At 35.5% G+C, this 24,957-nt stretch overlaps 1 protein-coding gene across 6 annotated transcripts in view; it reads left to right on the top strand.

The window, feature by feature from the left end:
* The window catches only part of XRCC4 (X-ray repair cross complementing 4), a 271,894-nt gene that overhangs the window by 77,570 nt on the left and 169,367 nt on the right, over nt 1-24,957 (top strand). The window lies entirely within an intron of this gene.

Here is a 24,957-nt window from a genome sequence, read left to right as displayed (position 1 = left end):
GTAATTATTTGATGTGTTGGATTGTTATGAGTTAGAGTTGAAATTTGCTGAACCTAAGTATATTTTTTTAAGATTTTATTTATTTATTTGACAGAGATCACAAGTAGGCACAGAAGCAGGCGGGAGTGGGGAGGGGGAAGCAGGCTCCCTGCTGAGCAGAGAGTCCAATGCGGGGCTCGATCCCAGGACCCTGAGATCATGACCTGAGCCCAAAGCTGAGACTTTAACCAAACACTGAGCCACCCAGGCCCCTGAACATAAATATTTTTAATATTTTCCCCATTCTTGTTTTTTGTCTGTTTTATGCATCTTTTTTAATGCTTCCATTTTAAAAGGAATATGTTTCTGATTTATTTTCTTATTTCTCTAAAAATACTTTTTTATAACTTATTTCCTTTTTAAAATTGTGATTTTTTTTTTCTAAATTTAAAGTACTTTTTGTTGTGTTTAAATATATGCTGATTGAATAACAAAGAATACCTCCTTGAAACTATTTGAAGACAACTCTAAATTTTGGATTCTGTTTTCTCAGTGGTCGATTTTCTTACTATATCCCTTGATTTTGGAATAGACCTTCATTTTAACGTAAAATGAATTTTGGAATAGACCTTCATTTTAACGTAAAGAGAATTTTCTTTGTTCTCTTTAGGGAAAGAAAGTTGAAAGTTGACAAGAGAAAGATGAAACACAAAGCCAGTGCTGTGCTTACGAATGTAAAATGAACAAAACGGACACATTATGTCATAGGCTGCTTGTCTCCCTTAAGAGACAAAGACTAGGCCAATCTGGGCTATCCTTCTATTAAGTTAGAACAGCTGGAGTTTGACATTTTTCTTCTTTAAGTCTAAAGACTGGATAATGTTCATATTGGAGCTTTCTTGTCTTTTACACATTTGGTCTCCTGTGTTCTCTTTGGCTTGGGAGCTTGGTTAGTGTGCAGTAAGATTTTAAGGGGGGGAAAAAAGCTTCTTATTTCAGGATAGAATCTTTAAAATAAACAGGCTGTGTGTTTATTACTGTGGAAACCAGAGAGCAAGTATGACTGTAAACAGAATGATTTCAAAAGACTAAGTGATTAAATGCCAAGAAGACTGCAATAATACTATTATTCTTTAATAATTTTTTATTTCTATGATAATTTTGAAATGCTTCCTGAAATAATTTTATGACATATATGTTAGTCTTTTGCCATGCATACATTGATTTTTTTTTAGAGTTTTGGTAGAAACTTTTAGTCATTTATTCTAGTAAATGGGGAATCTTGTGTGTATACTTAGTTATGGCAATTATGATGGCTAGAACCTTCTAAAAGTGTTCATTTCTCAGGATTTACTTGATAATATTTTTCATGTTTATGGACTACCAGTGAACTTGCCAGTGAATAGTGACTTTGCATCCTGTGTCTTTACTGAATGCATCTTTTCATGGAAGTGTACTAGGAAAACCTAGTTGTAACTGCCCAACTCCTTTCATAGAGAACTTAAAATTTTATGTAACACAAAGCGATTTCTCTTTCTGATGAATCATTTTGTGACATTTGAATGATGTGACATTTGAATAAAGCTTGATGAGACCAAAGTTGCTAGAAAATAAATTCAGCCTGACACTCATTCATGGGAGTTTTGCCAACTTTATCTTAAAGTAATGCCTGTTATTTCATTCAAATAACTGTGTTCTGTTTACTAAGCATGTTGGTTTTCTATTGTGCCACAACTAGGTTCTCTGCTGAGGGTCTCACAAGGCTGGAATCAAAGTATCAGCCAGACTGCATTCTCACCTGGAGCTCAGATTCCTCTTCCACATTCATGTGGTTGTTGGCAGCATTCATTTCCTTGCTGGCTTTTAGCCAGAGGTTGTTCTCAGCTCCTAGAAGCCATTTTCATGACACCCTCCCTCTTAAAGCCCTGCTCTTGACTAAGATCCCAGTCCATTTTAAGGGCTCACTTAATTTGGTTAGACCCAATCAGAATAATCTCTCTCTTTTTTTAAAGTCAGCTTTCCCATGTCACCTAACCTAATGGGAGTGAGTTTCTCCTTAAACCACAAGTTCTCACCCACATGCAAAAGGAAAGGATTATACAGGGCTTGTGCTTTAAGGTTAGGAATCTGGAGGGCCGTCTTAGTGTCTGCCACTAAAATAATAGAAGGCAATGAAGTGAGTATTTCTTCAGCTTCTTTTTTCTGTCTTTGTATGTGTCTCGATTCTTTTTCTCCTTTAGCCTCACAAAAGAAAGATTCTTTATTCTCCCCCCCTGGTTTTTCCTACCCCTTTTTCAGTTCACTCTGGTAGACCTGGTTGTGGTTCCACTCACACACTCTCATATTTTCATTCCCCCCTGTTTACTTGCTCGTTCCTTGCAACTTGCACTTTGCCTAGTCCTCAGTTCTTTTCTGAAGTGAATCTTCCTTTTCTTTGGCTCAGGTTTAAGTCCACTCTCTTTTTTGCAAACAGGTAATCTTCCCGTCTCTGGCCCTCCCTACTATCATCTACCACCAGTGAGACATTCTAAAATGCAAATCTAATCACATTATTCTGCCAAAAAGTCATTGGAAGCCCCACCTTGCTGTCTTTAGCAAAAGACCAAATACAGCCTATAGACAGGCTTTGTTTGGCCCTTACATCCAGAAAAAAGTTAGAAATGAGTCTCTAGAAATCAAAATCAGGAGATTATATCTAAAAATCTAAACTTCTGGTCTCTCTTGAAAAATTAAAAATCGGAGTAATCTGACCCACATTTCCACCAGCCAGTAATCCATTTCTACTACCTAGTGCTCCCCCATAGACGGGAAAAGCTTTCTGTAGTTTGTCAGCCCATCAGCTTTATTCATTCATTTTACCTCCCTGGCTCCTGAAGACAGTTGATTCCACAAGCCCTGACCTAGAAAATAAGGCTAAACGTGTTAGCATGACATTCTTAATTTTTTCCTAACTTCCCTCCATTCATTCTTTTCAAATCAAGTTGTATTTTAGTTGGATGATAACATTTCAGTTCCTTCAGCCAGATTGTGATTTCCATAAGGAAAGGAAGTATGCTTTGTTTATGCTTTCATTATCAGCCCCTAACACAATTTCTAACACATATTAGGAAATCTGTGAAATTAAATCGAATGGTGTTGATGGTACTTTCGCAGACACACTGATTTTATGTGCCCGTGTAAGTGCTCAAAGTCAATACAGATGAAAGTATCCGCTCTCGGCACTATTGAAAAATCTTCTGTCAAAACTTTATTCTCTACCAAAAATGAATCAAGAGAGTTATTTTGATTTACAAATAATCTGTTGTAGTACTATGAGGGTGGTAATGGTGGTGGAATTCTTCAACATAATCAATGTCCTGATTCCTTCCAGACTTTAATAGGAGTGAGAATTGGGACTCCCCTGACAATGTTACATGTTCTTCTTCTAGAGAATACAGAGAAGATAGGGCTTCCAGTTGGCTCTCATTCTTTCTTATGCAAGATATTGAAAGGCTTTCTGTTTGTTGATATCCATAAACCAGGAAATATTTATAAAATTTCTAAATAGATTTCCTGTTGCTAGTCATGAAGGAGCGTTTTAAACTGATTCTCTAAGGTGTGATTCATTTGGCTATTGAAGAATTAAATACTGATAATTAATGGAATTTCTACTGTGTTTCTTTATGGTTGGATTAAAACATGAAAATGTAAATGGGATTATTGAATGATCTTAGTCTAGAAGGATAAATTTTATAGTGTTCTTCATAATTAAGTCGTTTTTTTAGGGTTGGAGGATGACCTTTCCGCTGCATATTTAGTCCTGTTTTTCCAAAATGCCATATTGAACTAATTAAAAAAATACGTATCTACAATATCCCACAAAAATATTATTGCATGAAGTAGAGGTAGCTACTACTCATGTTAAAAAAGATCATAGATTGTTGTTGGCAAATAGAAAGAAATCCTATTTAATCCAAGACAGGGTGTTTCCTCTAGGTTACTCACTGATGAGACAATAACAATGGAAAAATTTGCATCATTGCTCTTTCTGGGCTCAGTTAAATTATTAAATTGTGAACAAATTCTCTTTGTGATCTTGTTTTTTTTGTTGTTGTTGTTCTTAAAGGTTAAAAATGTTCTGGACTGCTCTTTTTTTCATTGATAGTTAATAGTGATGATATTAGTTGTTTGTGATAAATTGTGTTGTGTTCCAAAAATAGTCATTATTTCCAGTACTCTTTGATTTTGTTTTTAGATATTGTTCTAGTATTGCTTTTTTTTTTTTTTTTAAGTTAGCCTCCATGCCCAGCATGGAGTCCAGTGCAGGCCTTGAACTCAAGACCCTAAGATAAAGACCTGAGCTGAGATAAAGAGTAAGACGCTTAACCAACTGAGCCACCCATGCACCCCAAGTATTTTTTTATTTTGTTATTTATAATGTTTAGTCCATACTCGTGGGGGAGGGAAAGAAGAATAAAAAACTTGGGTAGACATAGTTCTTACCTTCTCCTCCCCCCACCCTTTTTCTTTTTTTCTTCCTAATTGAATTGACTAGAGGTTGCCCAGGGCATAGTGGGGGAATTTAGGAAATGAATGTAGGATATAACCATGACTCTGTTAGTTTGAGATACTATCTGTATTAGAGTTTTCCAGAGAAACAATGCCAATATATAAAGAGATATAGTATAAGGTATTGGCTTACACAATTGTGGAGCCTGAGAAGTCTTACTGTCTGCCATTAAAGTCTGGAGACCCAGCAAAACTGATGGTGTAGTTGAAAGGTCTGATGCCTGGAGAGCTGATGGTGTAGCTTCCAGTCCAGGTTTGAAGACCTGACAATCAGAAGCACAGGGTATAGGAACGGGTCTGGGTCCCAGTTCAAGTTACCAGGCAGAGTGAATTCAACTTTCATCTTCATTTTGTTCCATTCTAGCCCTCAACTGGTTGGTTAGGGTAATCTGTTTTACTCATTACACCAATTGAAATGCTAATCTCTTCTGTAAATACCCTCACAGACACACCCATAAATAATGTTTAACTAGCTCTTAAGGCATGCAGTCACCCATAAGTTGACACATAAGATGAATTATCACACCAGCTTTTACCAGTCTTGATACTGAGAATCTGATTATGGTCCTATATATTGATACTTTGATAATATTTCATGCTGTTACTATTATCCTGAAAATGTGCTTATCCTGGGATTGATGTACTTGTGAAAAATACTGAATTCTTTATTAATGAGCTCCTTTTCATAACGCTTCTCATATTATATAATGGGTACATCTTTACTAGTCTCTTTGGCAGCAGGGACACTGCTTTATTCCTCTTTGTTGTTTTGATGCATATATTAGTATCTGTTGAAAAATTCCTTAAAAAATGTTTGGTGAAGGAAATTTTAAGGATAAACAATTCTTGGATATATAATAGTTTCTCGTTTTCATCTTGAAAGCAGTTCATATGATACCTATGAACTAGGGTAAATTGGGCAGTAGAATTGTTAGAAGTTTTTGAAATTCAAAGATTAAGGTCATAGCTTGTTGGTAAGGGAATCTCATCTAGATTATACTATTTATCTCATGTATATTTTGTTTTGTATTTAAGTACCAAGATTATGGATAACATTGTAAGGAAGGGAGGGAATTTGTAATTTTATGGCATTTTTGTAACGTGTGTTGTTTTTCTTCATATTTTTAGTTTTAGCTAAGAGGAACTTATTCATGGGAAGGAAAACTTATATTAAGAAAAATGAGAATTTAAATGAGGTTGTCAGTTTTTCATAGGTATTTAAGTCCAGGATATGGCTATTAAAACCAGTTCAATTGTTACATTTGACAATTTCGAAATTTAAAGTAGGTTGTGAATTTCTGCTCATTTGGCCCAGATGTTGCTAAGATAGACAGTTAAAAGTGAAAGTCTCAGTTCATATGTTAAACAAATAGGAATTTGCTTTTGAGTAACCAGTCCAATAGATAGTCATCTCTAGAGAATATTTCTAGATTGTAGAGCCAAGTTGGTCAGATTTCTTAAGATCAGTAAGAGGAGGTATATGTATAGATGCCCTTTGAGGCTGGAAGTATGCTAGGAATATCTGTACAGATGAGAGTATTTGGATCAATCATAAGGTAAGGACATATCGGAAAACCACCTCTTTTGTCCCCCCTGCCCCAATAATACCTGGTTTCTAGCTCTTGTGGTTGATATATGATAAACTGAAACCTTAGCTTTTTCCAGTTTAAGAAAACAACCTAATCTCATGGGAATGTCTTTTATTTGCTTAAAATCACCACTTTAGTAATTCTAAGGAGATATGGAATGTGGCAATTCCTGTCCATTAATACATAGAATCTTTTTGGGAAGAGTTTCTGTTAAGTCATTTCAAAAGCAGTCAGCTTTGGTGAGTGCTGTGAAGTGTGTAAACCTGGCGATTCACAGACCTGTACCCCTGGGGATAAAAATATATGTTTATAAAAAATAAAAAAATTAAAAAAAAAAAAGCAGTCCGCTATCCCCATGATCAGTCCTTATGTAATTTATTTATTTATTTATTTAGGCTTGTGCCTTGATCCAGTTAATAATGATTGGGTGGCAAATCTGGGTTTATCCAAACCATGAACTTGTAAATGCTTGCCATGAACTTGTAGAAGTTTACTTACCCAGGTTAAAAATTAAATAAACTGGTTGGAACTACCTTTCCCAAAAGGAGCTGAGTATGTGACAAGCACATCAGGCGTCATGGCCTCCTTCTTCAGTTTATAACCAAATATTGATTTATAAAATTACAATAATTTTTAAAGAGTTTACATTCTGTAGTTTCCTGACCTCGTAAATTAAGGGGAATGCTTTTTTTTCCCCCCTACCTTAATATATTATAACCATGACAGTGAGTGCAAAAGCATTTCTAGTAGTTGAACATAAATCTTTGATCTGACCTTTTGAGTCATACGATCAAAGAAGAGTTACCCTTCTAAAAATTTTATGAAATACTCATTTTGCATCTGACATTATTTCCCCATGGATATAACTCTTCATATAACTGTGTATCTCAGTGTATATTATGTTTTCGGATTGCCACCCTCCTTTCCACTGCTCCCTCGCTCTAGTTTTAGGGATTTATCCCTTAACACCCCATTGAATAAATTGAGATTACTGCATTGTCAAAATACAGTAACTGCTATACCATTTGGACACTTTTGGCAATGACTAAGTGTTCCCATTTGAGAGCTGCTTTGTAAGAAACAGTTCACAGAGTGGAACTGTAGTACGCCAAAATAGTTGATTTCTTTTGGACTTAACTGAAACTAGGTTTCTGCTTTTAATATTTCCTAATGGCAAGGTGCTATTCTGTAACATGACTTATTTACATAGTTACCACAAAACACTTGATAGTTTATGCAGTAATGACATTATTTCATTGAAAACAGTAATTTTAGTACTGCAGTATTTCAACATTTTTGTCTGGCTACATTTTCACTTTGAGCTTTTACAAGTTGAAAATTCATGCTTGGGATATGATGTTTTATCTTGATTTTTCTGAAATTAATTTATTCACCATGTAAGCCTTATAAAATACTTTCTTTACATTTATGCAAAACAGATATTCTGTCTGATGTATTTTTGTATAATGTAGATTGCCCTGTACTATACACAGGGTAGGAGTGAAAAAATATTTAATTGAATTTCAAGTTTTTATGTAGGATTCTTACTGACTGCATTTCATATATTTCTTATATTATTTTAGTCTTAGATCCATAGAGCTCAAAATCTGAATTTATTACTATTAGCTCTAGAGAGACTTCTTCTAGTCTTAGTACATATAGTATTATACTATCTTAAACTGTTACATTATTTTAGTCTTAGGTCCATAGAACTCAAAATCTGAATTTATTACTGTTATCCCCAAGAGATTTCTCTATTAACTGACATAATGCCTGAAATTTAGTAAGTACCTAATAAATGTTACTTACTATTAAAAAAAGTTGTGGTATAATTTGGTTTATTTCATCACATTGATGGAATATATTCTCTGAATATTTATTATTTTAAAGACATCAATTTATTGGTTTTTGGTATCCAGCATTATGATAGAAATCCAGTGCCATTCTATATCCTGATCATTCACATATAACCTGTTGTAATGCTCTGGAATTTCTAGGATTCTCTTTTTGTCCCAATCTGAAATTTAATGTTGTTATGTCTTGATAGGAGTCTTAAATTTTTAAGTTCAGTGTGCTGGGACCTTAGTAGGCTCATTCTGTCTGGAAATTTCAGTTCATCTGTTTCTCCTACTATTTAAATTCCTTTTCTGTTTTGTTTTCTCTTTTGGCTAACTATTATATGGATTTTTTAAAAAAAGATTTTATTTATTTATTTGACAGACAGAGATCACAAGTAGGCAGAGAGACAGGCAGAGAGAGGAGAGCCAAGCGGAGAGCCCAATGCGGGGCTCCATCCCAAGACCCTGGGATCATGACCTAAGCAGAAGGCAGAGGCTTTAACCCACTGAGCCACCCAGGCACCCCAAGTATTATGTGGATTTTAACTGATCTTCTTTTGGCTAACTCTATTATATGGATTTTCACTGAATCCTGTACTGTACCTACCCTCTAATTTTCTTATAATTTCTCTCCTATTTTCCATCTGTTTCTCTATTTGCATGACATTGTGTGTGTGTATGTGTGTGTGTGTGATTTATTCTTTGATACCTCAAGTCAGTAAATATGGTTACTGTTTGTTCTATATTAGCTCTAGGATGGGGGTGAATGCCCTGTGAGGAACTCACGGAAGCATGGTTCTTACCCCGTTTCAGAACCTTCCAGTTGCTGCCTGCCGTCAGTCACTCTTCAGTCCCTTGATAGGTTTTGTTTTCTGGTTTTTGGTTCAAAGTTTTATAATTGTTACCTCCAGGAGAAGTAGTCTAATATAGCTTACTTTGTCATTACCTGAACTGGAACTACCTGAGTGTTAGTTCTTTCTTTCTTTATTTATTTTTAAGATTATATTTATTTATTTGACAGAGAGAAAGAGAAGGAGAAAGAGAGAGAGAGAGAGAGGGAAGAGGCAGAGAAGGGGAAAGAGAGAGAGAGAGAGAGGGAAGCAGTCTCCCTCTTGAGCAGAGAGCCCGATGTGGGGCTCAGTCGCAGGACCCTCGGATCATGACCTGAGCCAAAGGCAGAGGCTTTAACCCACTGAGCCACTCAGGCACCCCTGAGTGTTAATTCTTAATTACATTTTTCTTTGCAAGAAAATTCAATTAAATGCATAGTTACTATCCATTGTGCTCTTCAGTTCTCAAGTACCAATAGATGATTCACCCAAAAAAAAAAAAACCTTGAAAATTTTAAAAATATTTTTTAGACTAATACTTTGTTTTTATCTTGTTTCTAGGTAAATAAGGGAATAAATCAAAGTAAATATTATTAGTTTTCTCCATAAATATTTTGGATAGAAATTTATTTCCTAGGGGTGCCTGGGTGGCTCAGTAGGTTAAATCCTCTGCCTTTGGCTCAGGTCATGATCTCAGGGTCCTGGGATTGAACCCCGCATCGGGCTCTCTGCTCAGTGGGGAGCCTGCTTTCCCCTCTCTCTCTGCCTGCTTGTGATCTCTGTGTGTCAAATAAATAAAATCTTTAAAAAAAAAAATAAAGGAAAAGAAATTTATTTCCTAAAAATCTGCCATTGAATTATAATAGATAGATTTTTAGGATTCTTAGTACTTTTTTTGTTTTTTTAAAGTAGGTTCCACACCCAGTGTGGAGCCCAGTGCACAGCTTGAACTCTCAACCCTAAGATCAAAATCTCAGCTGGAGATCAAGAGTCAGATACTTAACTGACTGAGCCACCCAGGTGTCCCCTTAGTAAATATTTCTGAATGAAAAAAAATATGGCAGAAGAGTTTTTAATCCATGGTTTAAAAAAGGCAACTATTAAGCTTTGAAATTTTTTAGAAGTAAATTCATAAACCATACAGAAAAATGAACATATTTTGTCTTTGATTTCATGTTTCATCATTTCATTTAAGTTGAGGATTTAAAGATACTTGGTGCTTTTATGATTTTTTTGAGGATCACTAATTTTGAGTTTATTAGTTTATGATAATTGATTTTACGGATATTAGAGTTACAGTTAACACAATTTTTTATGAAAATACTTTGTTTCCAAAACATTTCTAATGTCAGTATCATGACTTTTAACCAGTCATGCTATTTCATCAAAACATATCATTAAGTGCTTTGGGGCAGGATAGGGGAGGTTGGCCTTAAGTTCTAAAACTTTTAAATGACCAAGGGCCAGAATTTTATAATCAGAAAAAAAAAAAATACAAGAGTCTACTCTTTTAATTTTCCTGGAGAATGTTATGACAGACCTGAGCAATTGTTACTTAACAGGATAAACTAAGGTTTAAGTTCTGAAATAAATGATCCATGCCATTTCATCCTATGTTTTATTAACACATTTCTAATTATCCCATAGCAGGATATTTTATTATAAGTTTTGTCCAGTGTTTGCTTGCTTACTATTTCTGTGGGGCCTTAGAAACTAAGCAAAGCAGTGATCCCAGCCCCAGTGACATTTTTCTCTGTCATGGCCACTCTGGAATGCTACTGTGTTAAAATAATCACCCATTCTTAAAAGAAAATCAAATTCAAACTGTCTTAAGAGAGTGGAGTTTTTTGTGCCCTTAGGTGTTACTTCTATTGTGGTTTGTTTGCAAAATCCTTCACAATCAGTGCTTAGGTTTTTGTTCATGAATCTTCTATAGGATAAGTCATTATTTTTGAAAACTGGTTACAAATTGCTTGTGCAGTACTACACTGAAAATAAATGCCAGTTTTGGATTTCTAAAATAGAGATTTCTAAGTTTCCCATGGAACATGTAATTCTTTTGATATGACCAAGGTATCAAAAATAAGGTGGATAAACAGTTGCATTTTCTTATCAGTTGCAGTGGAGGGAGTCTGGTTTAAAAAAAACAATGAGAAACTTAAACAAAAGACAGAAAAATAACTTTTTTTAAAAAAGATTTTATTTATTTATTTGACAGAGAGAGAGAGATCACAAGTAGTCAGAAAGGCAGGCAGAGGGGGAGGGGGAATCAGACTCCCTGCTGAGCAGAGAGCCTGATGCAGGGCTCCATTCCCGGACCCTGAGATCATGACCTGAGCCGAAGGCAGAGGCTTAACCCACTGAGCCTCCCAGGCACCCCCAAAATAATTCTTGATTAGGTAAAGAAACATAATGATCCTGAATGGAGGAATTATACTGTTAATTCATATTGGAAATAAGTTAATTCCTTTTTTTTTTTTTTTGAAGATTTTACTTATGTATTTAACACACAGAGGGAGATCACAAGTAGGCAGAGAGGCAAGAAGAGAGAGAGGGAAGGGCAGACTCCCCACTGAATATAATTCCTTATACAATAATTTGAAAATGAATAATTACAAACAAAGTTCCTAGTATTTTTTTAGTTTCTTTTTTTGTTTGTTTTTTTGGCTTGTCTGAAATTCACAGTCAAAATTCCTGGAATGTGCTTGGCAAAATTAGATAATACAATATTGAGAAAAGGAATTATGAGATCTTTAATCTTTAATGGTAAAACCTATTATAAAGCCGTAATAATTAAAAGAGCATCCTAGCACTAGTAAAAGAATTGTGAGCAATGGTATGGAAGCGGAAACTCAAGAAAATACTTAAGTATACATAAAAATGTAGTTTCTAATAATCGCAGCATATTATGTCAGTAAGGAGAGAATGGTTCACTGAGTAAATGGTGAGGAAACATTGATAATGTATTTGGAGAAATAAAAATGAAAATATAGGTAAATAGTAACTTTCTCTGATTTGCAAACCTTGAAAGGAAACTATTTTTATTTTTTTAAGATTTTATTTTTAAGTAATCTCTATACCCATTGCGGGATGAAACCTGTAATCCCGAGATCAGGAGTTGCATGTTCTACTCACTGAGCCAGCCAGGAACCCCATAGGAAACCAAATTTTAGATTTGACTACATTAAAATGTAAGTGCTCTATTAATAATATTGCCAAACCAACAAATATTTGCAGCATTTATGACCAAGTATTGATTCACCCAGTTAACAAACATATTTTGAATCCCTACTGTGATCATGGGGAAGGGAGACAATAACTATTTATAAATAAAATGAATTAAGATGATGACTGCTATGAAGATTGTAAGATATTCTTAATACCTTTACTATTGATATTTCTTTGTAGGATTATATGGAGGATTCTGAAATACTTATATCATAGTTAAGGTAGTAAAGACAGTGTTTCCAGAGATAACATTGAATAGAGACTTGAATAAAATATAAGAAGAAGCTATGTGCAATTCAGGGAGAAGAACATGCAGAAAGAATATGCAAAGACTCTATTAGTTTCCGGTTACCACTGTAACAAAGTACCAGAAACTTAGTGGTTTTCTTATTTCTTTCAGCATCAAGCTTCTGCCAGCCTTCCTTGGCCTGTGTCCATATCATTCCAATATCTGTTTTCATCATTACAGTCTCTTTGCTCAATTTGATCTCCTGCTTCCCCTTTATAAGGACCCTTGTGTTTACATTGGGCCTCCTGGATAATCCATGATAATAGCCCCATCTCAGGATCCTTGATTTAATCACATCTGCAAAGTCCCTTTTGCTGTATAAAGTAATATTTACAGATTCTGGATAATAGGATGTGGGCATCACTGGGGGTTAGTTATTACCATAGACCTTGTTACACTGTATTTATTTTTAGTTCTACTATAACAAATAACCAGAAACTTAGTAGCTCAAAATAACATAGATTCACTATTCCATGTTTCAGTAGGTCAAAAGTCCCACACAGCGGCATCTGGGTGGTTCAGTCAGTTAAGGGTCCATCTATTGATTTTGACTGAGTTCATGAGCTTGGGGTTGTGGGATTGAGCCCTGCGTGGGGCTCTATGCTCAGCATGGAGTCTGCTTGAGATCGTCTCTCTCCCTTTCCCTCTTCCCCTACCTCCTCCCCTAAATTCATGGGCTCACTTTCTCTAAAGAAAGAAAAAGAGAAAAACAGAAAGAAAAGAACATCTTAAAAAAAAAAGTCCAACATAGTAGTCTCACCTAGCTAAAATCAATGTGTCAGCAGGACTATATTTCTTTCTGGAAGCTGTACAGAAGAACCCAATGCCTTGCCTTTTTTGAGCTTCTGGAAACCACCCACATTTTGGTACGTGGTACCAAATGGTCTCCTTCTGTCTTCAAAGCCAGCAATTTAGCATCTTTCTGTGCTTCTTTTCAAATTTCATATCCTTCTCACTGTAGCTGAGAAAGGAAGGTTCTCTGATCATAAGGATTTATGTGAATAGATTGGGCTCATCCTGATAATCTACAATGATCTCTTCATCTCAAGGTCTTTATCCTTAACACATAAGCAAAGTCCTCTTTTCACAGCAAAAGTAACATATTCACAAGTTACAGAAAGTAGGGTGTAGACATTTTGGGGGTAGCACCATTACATTTGGGGGAAGCTGCCTATTACATATGGGAATAATTGACCTATTCAAGTGAGAGATCCAGCTAGAGAGGTACTCATAGGCCAGATTATAAAACAGCCTTTTTGTGTATTGGAGTATTTAAAGAGAAAATGGGTTGTAATAAAATGAGGAAACAGTTCAATGCTGTTCCAGAAAACTTCCTGTATCTGTGCTATCTGACATAGCTACTACTAGCCACATGTCACTGTTGAACCCTGAAATGTGACTTGTATTATAGAGGAGCTCAGTTTTTAATTTTGGCTAATTTAAACTTAAATAGCTCACATGTGGCTAGTAACTATTGGAAGCAGGACTACTGGAAGATACTACATATATTTTTGTAACAGAAGCAGAAAAATGAACAGTAGCTAGAATTAGAAATGACATTAAGGAGGTTTTGTTTTGTTTTTAGACTGCTAATATTGAAGCACATTTGTATTAATTATGTATTGTTGAGTAACAGATTATTACAGACTTGGCAGCTTGAAACCGTGCACATTTATTATCTCATAGTTTCCGTGGGTCAGAAATCCAGGCGTGGCTTTGCTAGGACTCCTGTGAAAGCTGTAATCAAGGTTTGGCCAGAGCTGCAGTCTCATCTCAAGGTGAAAGATCTGTTTTTAAGATCATGTTGATGTTGGCACAATTCGGTTCATTGTAGCCTGTTGGACTGAGGACCTCAGTTTCTTGCCGGCTGTGATGGTTAACTTTATGTGTTAACTTGGATGGGCTACAAGGGCCTAGATATTATATGGTGGTCAAACACTATTCTGGATGTTTCTGTGAGGAAGATTTTGGATGAGATTAAAATTAGGTCAGTGGACTTTGGGGACCACAGAAAGCCCTGGGGGGGACCCCAGTCAGTCAGTTGAAGGCCTGAACAGCACAAAAGCCTGATCTCTCCAGAACAAGAGGGTAATCTGTCGAGAGATTTCACTAACTCTTTCTAGATTTCCAGCCTCCTGGGTCCCCCCAACAGATTTTGGATTTACCTATCTTCAAAATCATGTAAACCAATTCCTTACAGTAAGTCTTCCTACGTGTATAAACATCTTATTGTTTCCTTATCTTTAGTGAACCCATCTAATGCACTGGCTATTGGTTAGAGACTTCCCATGGTTTTAAGATGATTATTTGTCAGAGATCACTCTCTGTTCCCTGTTGCATGGGCTTCTCCAACATAGCTGCTAGTGTCATAAAAGGAAAGACTCTATTAGCAAGATGGATATTATAATCTTTTTTCTTTTTTTAAAGATTTTATTTACTTATTTGATAGATGGAGATCACAGAGAAGCAGGCAGAGAGAGAGGAGGAAGCAGGCTTCCTGCTGAGCAGAGAGCCTGATGTGGGGCTTGATCCCAGGACCCTGAGATCATGACCCGAGCCAAAGGCAGAGGCTTTAACCTGCTGAACCACCCAGGTGCCCTGGATATTATAATCTTCTATAGCTTAATCACGGAAGTTATATATGTCACCTTTGCTGTATTCTGTTGGTTGGAACCAATCACAGGCCTTCTTGCACTTGAGGGGAGGGGATTTCACAGGGTATGAGTCCCAGGAGGCTGAGATAATCAGATGCAATCTTAGAGGCTAAGTGCTGTGTGCTATTTAAGCAGTCATTTTCCTGCATATAACTTTCCAATGGCTTTTTGTTATAATTGGAATAAATGTTCAACCTCTTACTGTGGCCTACAAAGTCCTGTGTGACCTAGTCTCCTGTCTACCTTTTCCATCTCATCTGCTGTGTGGTCCCCCTAAGTTTTTGCAAGGTCTTGTTCCCTGACCGCCATATCCAAAGATATGCTGCCCTCCAGTCACAATCAATTACCTCTTTTATTTCCTTCTTTGATCCTACAGCTATGTGAAATTATAATCATTGTGTACCATCAACTCTTTCCAAGAGAACAGACACAATTTTTTCCTTTCCCACAGCAGTGTCTCTAATACCTGGTATATAGTACATACTCAGAAAGTCTGATAAATCAATGAATGAATGTATTCTGTATTTCACCATGTAAGAATGGGGATACTAACTTTGACTCCCCCTAAACTTAATTCCTAATAGTCTGTTGTTAACCAGGAGCCTTACCAATAACGTAAACTGTCTCCTAACACATATTTTATTTTATACTTTATATGTATTATATACTGTATTACAATAAAATAAGCTAGAGGAAAGAAAATGTTTCTAAGAAAATCTTAAGGAAGAAAAAATAAATTTACAGGACGGTACTATAAAAAATCCATGTGTAAGTGGACCTGTACAGTTCAAAACCATGTCGCTCCAGGGTCAGCTGTACCATACAAATAATTAACTCTGCTGTAAATTATGGAGTTTAAGTATTACTAGCTAAACAATACTGATCTCAGCCATTGTAGCAAATGTAGCACATGCATGCAGATGTTAATATTAGGGGCACCTGTGGGTGGGGGGGCGTGTATGGGAACTGTCCCCTTTCTATTATTCTGTAAAACTGAAAGTGCTCTTAAAAAAAAAAAAAAGCCTACTAACTTAAGAAAAAAAAATTGGGGATACTTATGTGTAATATGTAGCCACTATCCTTTTGCAGCTTTTAGCATACTGCAAAAAAAAAAAAAAAAAGTAAATACTGCAATGCTCTGTTAGCTATCCATACTTACTCACTAGACCACCCAAGTATAACTGAGTGAACAGTGAATGTCTAGTGGAAAATTCAGGGAAGAGCTAGTATAGTAGTGAGGGGGATGAGCAATGAATTCTGTTTTGGCATTTACAGTTTGAGGTTTGCATAGGTCATCTTGCTGGCACCATTCCAAAAAGGAATTAAATGTGTATGTAAGTCTGCAGTTTAGGAGAGGCCTCACCTACATATACATTTGGCAGATTTCAGTTTATCTGTAATAATGGAAGCTGTGATTGTGGATAACCCTATAAATATAGAGGAAAAACAAAAGTAGGTCAAGAGACCATGCCAAGAAACATTACCATTTAGCGTCTAACTGGAGGACAGAGAAGCATATTGCACAAATGTGATTAGATAAGTATTAAGAGATTTAGAAGAGTGTCAGGGAATCTAAGGCAATATTTATTTATCACTACCTACTACCCAAAATAAAGTAACAGGGAAATAATACGCAACTGTTGCTCTCTATCCCCCTCCCCCAATCCAGTTACTATAAAAAACTTTCCAGTTGATTCTAAATCTCCATGTAGTATAATTTTTCATTGTTAATTTTAACTCTTAATTAGGCTGAGATAAATTTGAATTTTACTATATTTCTCATGAACCAAAAGAATCATCATCTATTTTAAGACAGTAGTGGAGTGAACATTTATAGTTATTCAAAGTAAAAGTAACTTTTAAGATTCGCTTACCACATAGGCTTTGGATTTTTTGTTGTGAAGGATTCTCCGACTTCTACCAAAGATTTTTACAATTATGAGGACCAGAATAAGAATTCTTAGATGATGTTTAATATATTAAAGCACATAGCATGGCCTTAAATTCTAATAATTTTGTTTGCACTCTAATTTGAGATCAGAGTATTTTTCACTTTTAGGTTATTGCATTTAGATCCTACAGGATCTAAAATATACAGAGCCTTCCTTGATCATAAAATCATCTTGAGATATTTAAACATTTTTTTTATGAACTGTAAGAAATTTGGGCAAGAAAATAGTGAAAAAGGTGAGATTACTGGTCTCATACTATATGTAGCTCTTTTATCGTTTTTACAAGAAGTCCTTATCAGTATTCTTTTCTAAGTTCTACATGTCTTAGAAAAGAAATGTTACCAGTTGTCAGCCTCAAGAAATTACTGCATCAGGAGGTATATTTGTAATGTTACTTATTTAAATATGAAATAAACATTTCAACAGGCCACTAAACTGAAGAGTTCATTGCACATATCTTAGTACAAATATATTTGATCCAAATTATGAGCAAGTGATAATTAAAATAAGTAGGGCAAAGTAATACAGTTTGGTCTCTTTTTTTATTACAAAACTTGACTGATTTCCTATAATTACTGAATTTTGTGACTGTGTATTATAATGGCTAGGTATATGCAACTATGTATTTGTCTAAAATAGGTAAAACATTCTGTATTATAAACTATAATGGGCAGGCTTTACTTTTTTAGTGTACATATATCTAGGTATAGCCAAACTTTTTTCTGATAGGACTAAATTAAAAACACATACTGAAAAAAATGAGTTCCTCTCTGCTGTCATTTGCCTAGTAATAACAATCAAGATATCTTTATTTCTCCTTTTCATTTAGCTTTACATTTTGGTTCCCAGGACAGTAGCAAAGAGTAATTCTGCAAGGTTATTTAGACTACTTGGATACTATATCAATACTCAGATTCTTTAATTGATGTTTAATTGATATTCTAAGGAGAATATCAACCCACACTATGATAACTCTCCCTCCCCAGAAACATTCAGAAGGGCTACAAACAATCCCCCAGGAATTGGTTAATAGTTATTTATAGTGTTTATTTTGTATAATTTACTAATGCTATATAGTCTCTTTAATTTGGTCACTCCAAAGAAGCTGAAAACTGAGTATATAATTTTATAACATTCTTAAAAAAATGTGACAAAAAATAATCTGAGTAGGTTTTATTAAACATATATATTAGCATAGTATCAAGTCCTGATACAGTTTCTTAGCATGCATTTTTTTTGTTTTAATTATACTATTCAATAAGAAAACTTTGTTATATTCTTATACTATTTAAAAATATTTCTTAATTTGTATTCAGAGCATCAGGGCCCATTTTTATTTGTTTATTTGTTTTGTTTTTAATTGGGCTCTGCTCCCAGTGTGGAGCCCAGAGTGGGGCTTGAAATCACAATCCTGAGATCAAGACCTGAGCTGAGATCAAAAGTTGGATACTTAACTGACTGAGCCACCCAGGTGCCCCATTGTCTCAGTTTTTCATTTGCTTGCCCCATTATAGTTACATTCCTTTATTAATAAGGATTATTCAAATAAAAAATTGAAGTCTCTATGTAGTGCTTAATATTTGCATAGAGCTGTGCAAGTTACTGTCTAGGTGGTGGAAGAGAAATACAAGATAGACCTTCTGATCTTAAAGAGCTAGAAATTTAAAAGACTACATTTCTGAAACAACCAGAGGAAAACATAGGGAGGATGACAGGAGGGAAAAATTGAGAGACAAACTCTGAAGTATTAAGAATAGAGAGGTCAGTATAGACTAAAGTAGTTATAGAGAATGTGACCTGGACTTTGAAGTGGTAAGGAGGTATGGTATTTAATCCTGGACTTAAGAATTGGCAGATATCCAGAATAAACAAAGCTTGGGCCAAAAAAAAGGGAAAAGTTCTCTGAAATTGAGAATTTTTAATGCGGGTCAGGTTTTTAAAATGCTATTATTTGTTTGTTTTAATATCTAAAATTATGACACTTTGGAACCAACTAGTGTAAACTCCTATGATTATCAACATTTTAAAGGTTAATTGTTCTCAAATTTTTTACACAGAAAAATAAAGATGTGGTTTAAAATTTTAGATTACAAACAGAATGAAGTGACTAGTATAGGTCTATGTACCGAATTCTCTGTAAGATTCTGAGAACTGACTACAAAAAGAAATTTTTTTGTCCATGCCTCTAAAGGAGAGACATGCTTTCAGGATGCCTTTAATTTGTGGTTTCTGATTCTGGTGTACCATTTGAAGTCCCAATTTTATAGTGTAGATTATTTTAAAATTATAGAACTAATAATTAAGGAAAAGCTGTGCTAATAGCCTTCTATATCAAACAAAAATTTAAAGTAGAAGTTTTTAAAACCATGGCATCCATACAGTGTGGCTTTTGTTTAAATTTTCTTTTTTAAAAAAAATAATACCTGGGACGCCTGGGTGGCTCAGTTGGTTGGACGACTGCCTTCAGCTCAGGTCATGATCCTGGAGTCCCGGGATCGAGTCCCGCATCAGACTCCCAGCTCCATGGGGAGTCTGCTTCTCTCTCTGACCTTCTCCTCGTTCATGCTCTCTCTCACTGTCTCTCTCTCAAGTAAATAAATAAAATCTTTAAAAAATAATAATAATAATAATACCTTAGGGAGTGCCTGGGTGGCTCAGTGGGTTAAAGCCTCTGCCATTGGCTCAGGTCATGATCCCAGGGTCCTGGGATCGAGCCCCACATCAGGCTTTCTGCTAGGTAGAGAGCCTGCTTCCCCAGCTCTCTCTCTCTGCTTGCCTCTCTGCCTGCCTGTGATCTCTTTGAATAAATAAATAAATAAAATTAAAAAATAATACTTTTTAAAGTTGCCTCTTTTTATATGTGGGCTAGTATAAAGATTTGCTGGATATGGGGTGCCTTGGTGGCTCAGTTGGTTAAGCATCGGACTCTTGATTTCAGCTTAGGTCATGATCTCAGGATCATGAGATCGAGCCCTGCCATCAGGCTCTATACTGGGGCATGGGTCCTGCTTAAGAATCTCTCTCTCCCTCTCTTCCTCTCTCCCTTTGCCCCTCCCCACTCCCAACACCTACTCCCCCTCCCTGAGCTCTCATGCTCTCTGTCTCTCTTTAGGAAAAACAAAAAACAAAACAAAACCCTAGGGTGTCTTGGTGGCTTCAGTCAGTTAAGTCTGTCTTTTGATTCAGCTCAGGTCATGATCTCAGGGTCTTTGGATTGATCCCCTGTTGGGCTCTGTGCTCAGCACAGAGTCTGTTTGTCTCTCTCCCTCTGCTCCTCCCCAGACCTGTGCTCTCTCTTTATCTCTAAAATAAATCTTCTTTAAAACTTGGCTTGATACAGGTTAGAGTGCAGAAATATTTTATGCTTCTGACTTCATTAGGTCTGATAAAAGGCCCTAATCAAAGTTCAGTGCATATGTTCCCTTACATCTTCAATGATGTGGAAAGGCTGGAACAGCAGGAGTGAAAGTAGAAGGAAGCTTTGTGCTGTGGCTCTGAACTGTGTGTTTTACAGGAAGGGTGGTACAGTCAGATGGTCAAGTAAATTTTGTTTCTTGTATTGAGTTTCTAGATACTTATTTGTATTTTTTTATTGTTTAGACTATCATGTTCATACCCATTAAAGGACCCAAAACTAGTGAATATAATTAGGAAATAGAAGCAGGAAATAGTTGCCTATTCCTAAGAAGAAATGATATATTAAGTTTATTCTGTAGTGATTAGCCAAGAGATTTAAGACTTGTCTTTTGGAATTTGAATATATAGGTTTATATGATATTTTGAAAGAAATTTCTTATTAGTGATTTAGAATTGGTTCCTTCTTCCTTTGCCATCTGAAATAGATGAGTAGGCAGCTGGACTTATGCTTGTCTGTGCATTTGTATTTTACAAATTACTTTATTCAGTATAAAAGTGATACTTTTAGAGTTATATTCTATATATTCTGTAGGTGTTCTTTAACTTTTGGTTGTATGTGTTTAGTATACTAAGAAAAGCTTCAAAAAGTAAACGCTTTGATTTATTTTTCCCCTTAAATTTACTTTCAAATTATATATTCTTTATACACATAAACCTTTCTTTTTATATAAGTGTATATTTCTTTCTTTCTTTCTTTTTTTCTTTCTTTTTTTTAGAGAGTGAGGTAGGGAGGGGCAGAGGGAGAAGGGCAGAGAGAGAGAGAGTCTTAAGCAGGCTTCTGGCCCTGAGTGGAGTCCAGTGTGGGCTCTATCATGTTCCTGAGCTTTGACCTGAGCAGAAATCAAAGGTTGGACTCTTTAACCGGCTGAGCCACCTGTGCACCCCAGATAAACTGTCTTATTTAAACTCCTATGCTTTTAAAAAGACTCATGTTTAGTTATATATGAAAACTGCAAATGTTTTAGGCCATTTAAAGTGCATGAAAAATAAATGAGTAAATAAAAAATGACAAATAGTTTGAAATAATTTGAACTGAAAAAATAAAACTTCTTAGACTTTTCTAGGTTTTCATTTGGTAAACATTGCTTAAAGTGCTTGATTTTGCTTACATATATAAGCCTAATATAAGTGGGTGTACTCATTGAAATAAAGGACAATTTTTCTTAGTCTGATTTCCCTGTTGATAAGAAATAGGAAAAGGTGAGATAAAACAAAATTAAACAGACATATCTGCTTAGATCTCAAAAACACACACAAATATGTAATTTTTTTTTTAATGGCAAGAGCAGTGCTATTCAGTCCTCTAAAATGTGCTATAATCCTGGAGAATATTAATATTTTTTGTTTTCTTTTACATTTTAAGTGAGTGTCAGTAAGGCTTCTTACTTCCTAGGAATCATCAGTAGTTAAGCCTTTTGGCAGATTTTTTTATAGTATTTTTTAAAGATTTTTTTTTTAAGATTTTATTTGTTTATTTGACAGACAGAGATCACAAGTAGGCAGAGAGGCAGGCAGAGAGTGAGAGGAAAGCAGGCTCCCCACTGAGCAGAGAGCCCAAAAAGGGGCTGGATCCTAGGACTCTGAGATCATGACCTGAGCCAAAGGCAGAGCTTTAACCCACTGAACCACACAGGCACCCCAGATTTTTTGTAGTATTAAGTAAGACATGAACTTCCATTTTCTACCTGAAAATTTAAAGTAAATTAGTAACCACAATTTGTCCAGAAAAGTTTACTTTGTGGGGTTAAACACCCAAATATTTGCTAAATTATGCCTAAATTATCCTAAAAATTCCTGAATACCTTAAGTATTTCTAAGTTATATAAATTAACTGAAATGTCTTATAAAATGCCATGTAGATTGCAAATATCAGGTTTTCTCTTTATTGACTTTCAGCTTTATTTCTAAATTGACTAATAGGAATTTTTCTCAGAATTATCAGTCACCGTTAAATATTTCTCAGTTTGAATATAATATATTTATAGAAATAATCTTTCAAAAGCAAGACATTTTAGAAGTGTTTCTATTAGATGAATACTATAGTAGAAATTACTGATCTGGAAGCCCCAAAAACCAAAAACAGCAAAAACCCTTCAGTTTCGCTCTCAGTTCTGCCACTCACTCAATGTTATTAGAGTCTTTTAAGAATTATGTGTAGATATTGAATGTGTAAATTGCTCTGGAGAGGGTAGTTATTTTAACAATGTTTATTCTTCTAATCCATGAACATGGAATGTTTTTCATCTTTTTGTTTCTTCCTCAATTTCTTTCATAAGCAGTCTGTGGTTTCTAGAGTATAGATCCTTTACCTCTTTGGTTACGTTTATTCCGAACTACCTTATGGTTTTTGGTGCTATTATAAATGGAATTGATTCTCTAATTTCCCTTTCTGCAGTTTCATTGTTAGTGTATGAGAAAGTAGCAGATTTTTCACACATTGATTTTGTATCCCGCCACATTACTGAATTGCTGTATGAGTTCTAGTAATTTGGGGGTGGAGTCTTTTGGGTTTTCCACTTAAAGAATCATGTCATCTACAAAGAGAGGTTGACTTGTTCTTTACTAATTTGGATGCCTTTTATTTCTTTTTTGTTGTCTGATTAATGAGGCTGGGACTTCTAGTATTATGCTGAACAATAGTGGGGAGAGTGGGCATCCCTGTTGTGTACTTGACATTAAAGGGATGATAATGATATTCACTGTGAGTTTTCATAGATGGTTTTAATGCTATTGAGGAATGTTCCCACTATCCCTATTCTCTGAAGAGTTTGATTCAGGAATGGGTATTGTAAAACTGGACAGCTACCTATAGAAGAATGAAACTGGACCATTCCCTTACTCCATGTACAAAGGTAAACTCAAAATGGATGAAAGACCTCAGTGTGAGACAGGAATCCATCAAAATCCTAGAGGAGAGTATAAGCAGTAACCTGTTGGACGTCAGCCACAGTAACTTCTTTCAAGACATGTCTCCAGAGGCAAGGGAAACAAAAGTGAAAATGAAGTTTTGGGGCTTCATCAAGATAAAAGGCTTCTGCACAGCAAAGGGAATAGTCAAAAAGAACTAAGAGGCAACACATGGAATGGGAGAAGAATTTGCAAATGGCATTACAGATAAAGGGCTCATATCTAATATCTATAAGGAACTTTTCAAACTCAGCATTCAAAAAAGAAATGACCCAGTCAAAAAATGGGCAGAAGACATGAACAGATACTTCTCCAAAGAAGACATACAAATGGCTAACAGAAACATGAGAAAATATTCAACTTCATTAGCCATCAGGGAAATTAAAATCAAAACCACAATGAAATACCACCTTACACCAGTTAGAGTGGCAAAAATTAACAAAACAGGAAACAACAAATGTTGGTGAGGGTGTGGGAAAAGGGGAACCCTCCTGCACTGTTGGTGGGAATGCAAGCTTCTACAGCCACTCTGGAAAGCAGTATGGAGGTACCTCAAGATGTTAAAAATAGAGCTACTCTGTAGCCTGCAATTGCACTACTAGGTATTTACCCCAAAGATGCAGATGTAGTGAAAAGAAGGTGCACATGCACCACAATGTTCATAGCAGCAGTCTCCATAAGAGCCAAACTGTGGAAGGAGCCGAGATGCCCTTCAACAGATGAATAGATAAAGAAGATGTGGTACATACATGCAATGGAATATTTTTTAGCCATCAGAAAGGGTAACTACCCACTATTTGCAATGATGTGGATAGAACTGGAGGAGATTATGCTACCTGAAAGGAGTCAAGCAGAGACTGACAATTATATGGTTTCACTTATATGTGGAACATAAGCAGTAGTACGGAGGACCACAGGGGAAAAAAGGGAAATCCGAGGGAGAGAAAATCAGAGAAGGAAATGAACCATGAGAGACTATGGACCCCAGGAAACGAACTGAGGGTCTCAGAGGAGAAGGGAATAGGGGAGGGGGTAACAGGGTGATGGGTATTAAGGAGCACACATGTTGTGATGTGCTCTGGGTGTTATATGTAACTAATGAATTATTGAACACTACATCAAAAACTAATGATGTACTATACAGTGGCTAACTGATCATAATAAAAAAAGGTAAAAAATATTATGTGTAGGTTGTGAACCTAATTCTTCCTCTTACTAGTTTTTAAATTTTTATTTTTTTATTATTTATTTTTAAAAGACTTATTTATTTAAGAGAGACAGAGAGAGTGTGTGTGGGAGCAAGGGGCAGAGGAACAGAATATCCAAAAAGATTCCCCATGAGCAGGGAGTCCTACATAGACCTCGATCTCACAAGTCATGAGATCAGGACCTGAGCAGAATCCAAAAGTTGGATGCTTAACTGACTGAACCACCCAGGTACCCCACTAGTTTTTAAATTAGGTTATCTTCTTATGTCAGGAAATAGCATAATAGCATAGCATAGCAGGATTTTGGCTGTATTCCTTCAATATATTAGATAATGATTCTGAACCACAGTTTACTAATTTATGAAGTGGATATAATAGTTTCATTTTGGTGATGATTAGATGAGTTGTATGTGTGTGAGTTGTATGTGAGTTAAATTTCAACTGTGAGATGTGGTAACTATATAATAATAGTTATCATGTTAAAAGGCTTATATTTAGCTGTTATAATAATTTTAATA

This window comes from Mustela putorius, unplaced genomic scaffold (genome assembly GCF_011764305.1).
Source record: "Mustela putorius furo isolate JIRA1106 unplaced genomic scaffold, ASM1176430v1.1 tig00537350_pilon_pilon_pilon, whole genome shotgun sequence".
NCBI classification, from domain to species: Eukaryota; Metazoa; Chordata; class Mammalia; order Carnivora; family Mustelidae; genus Mustela; species Mustela putorius.
The sequence above is the reverse complement of the archived record's forward strand: the minus strand, read 5'-3'. Positions and strand labels throughout refer to the sequence as shown.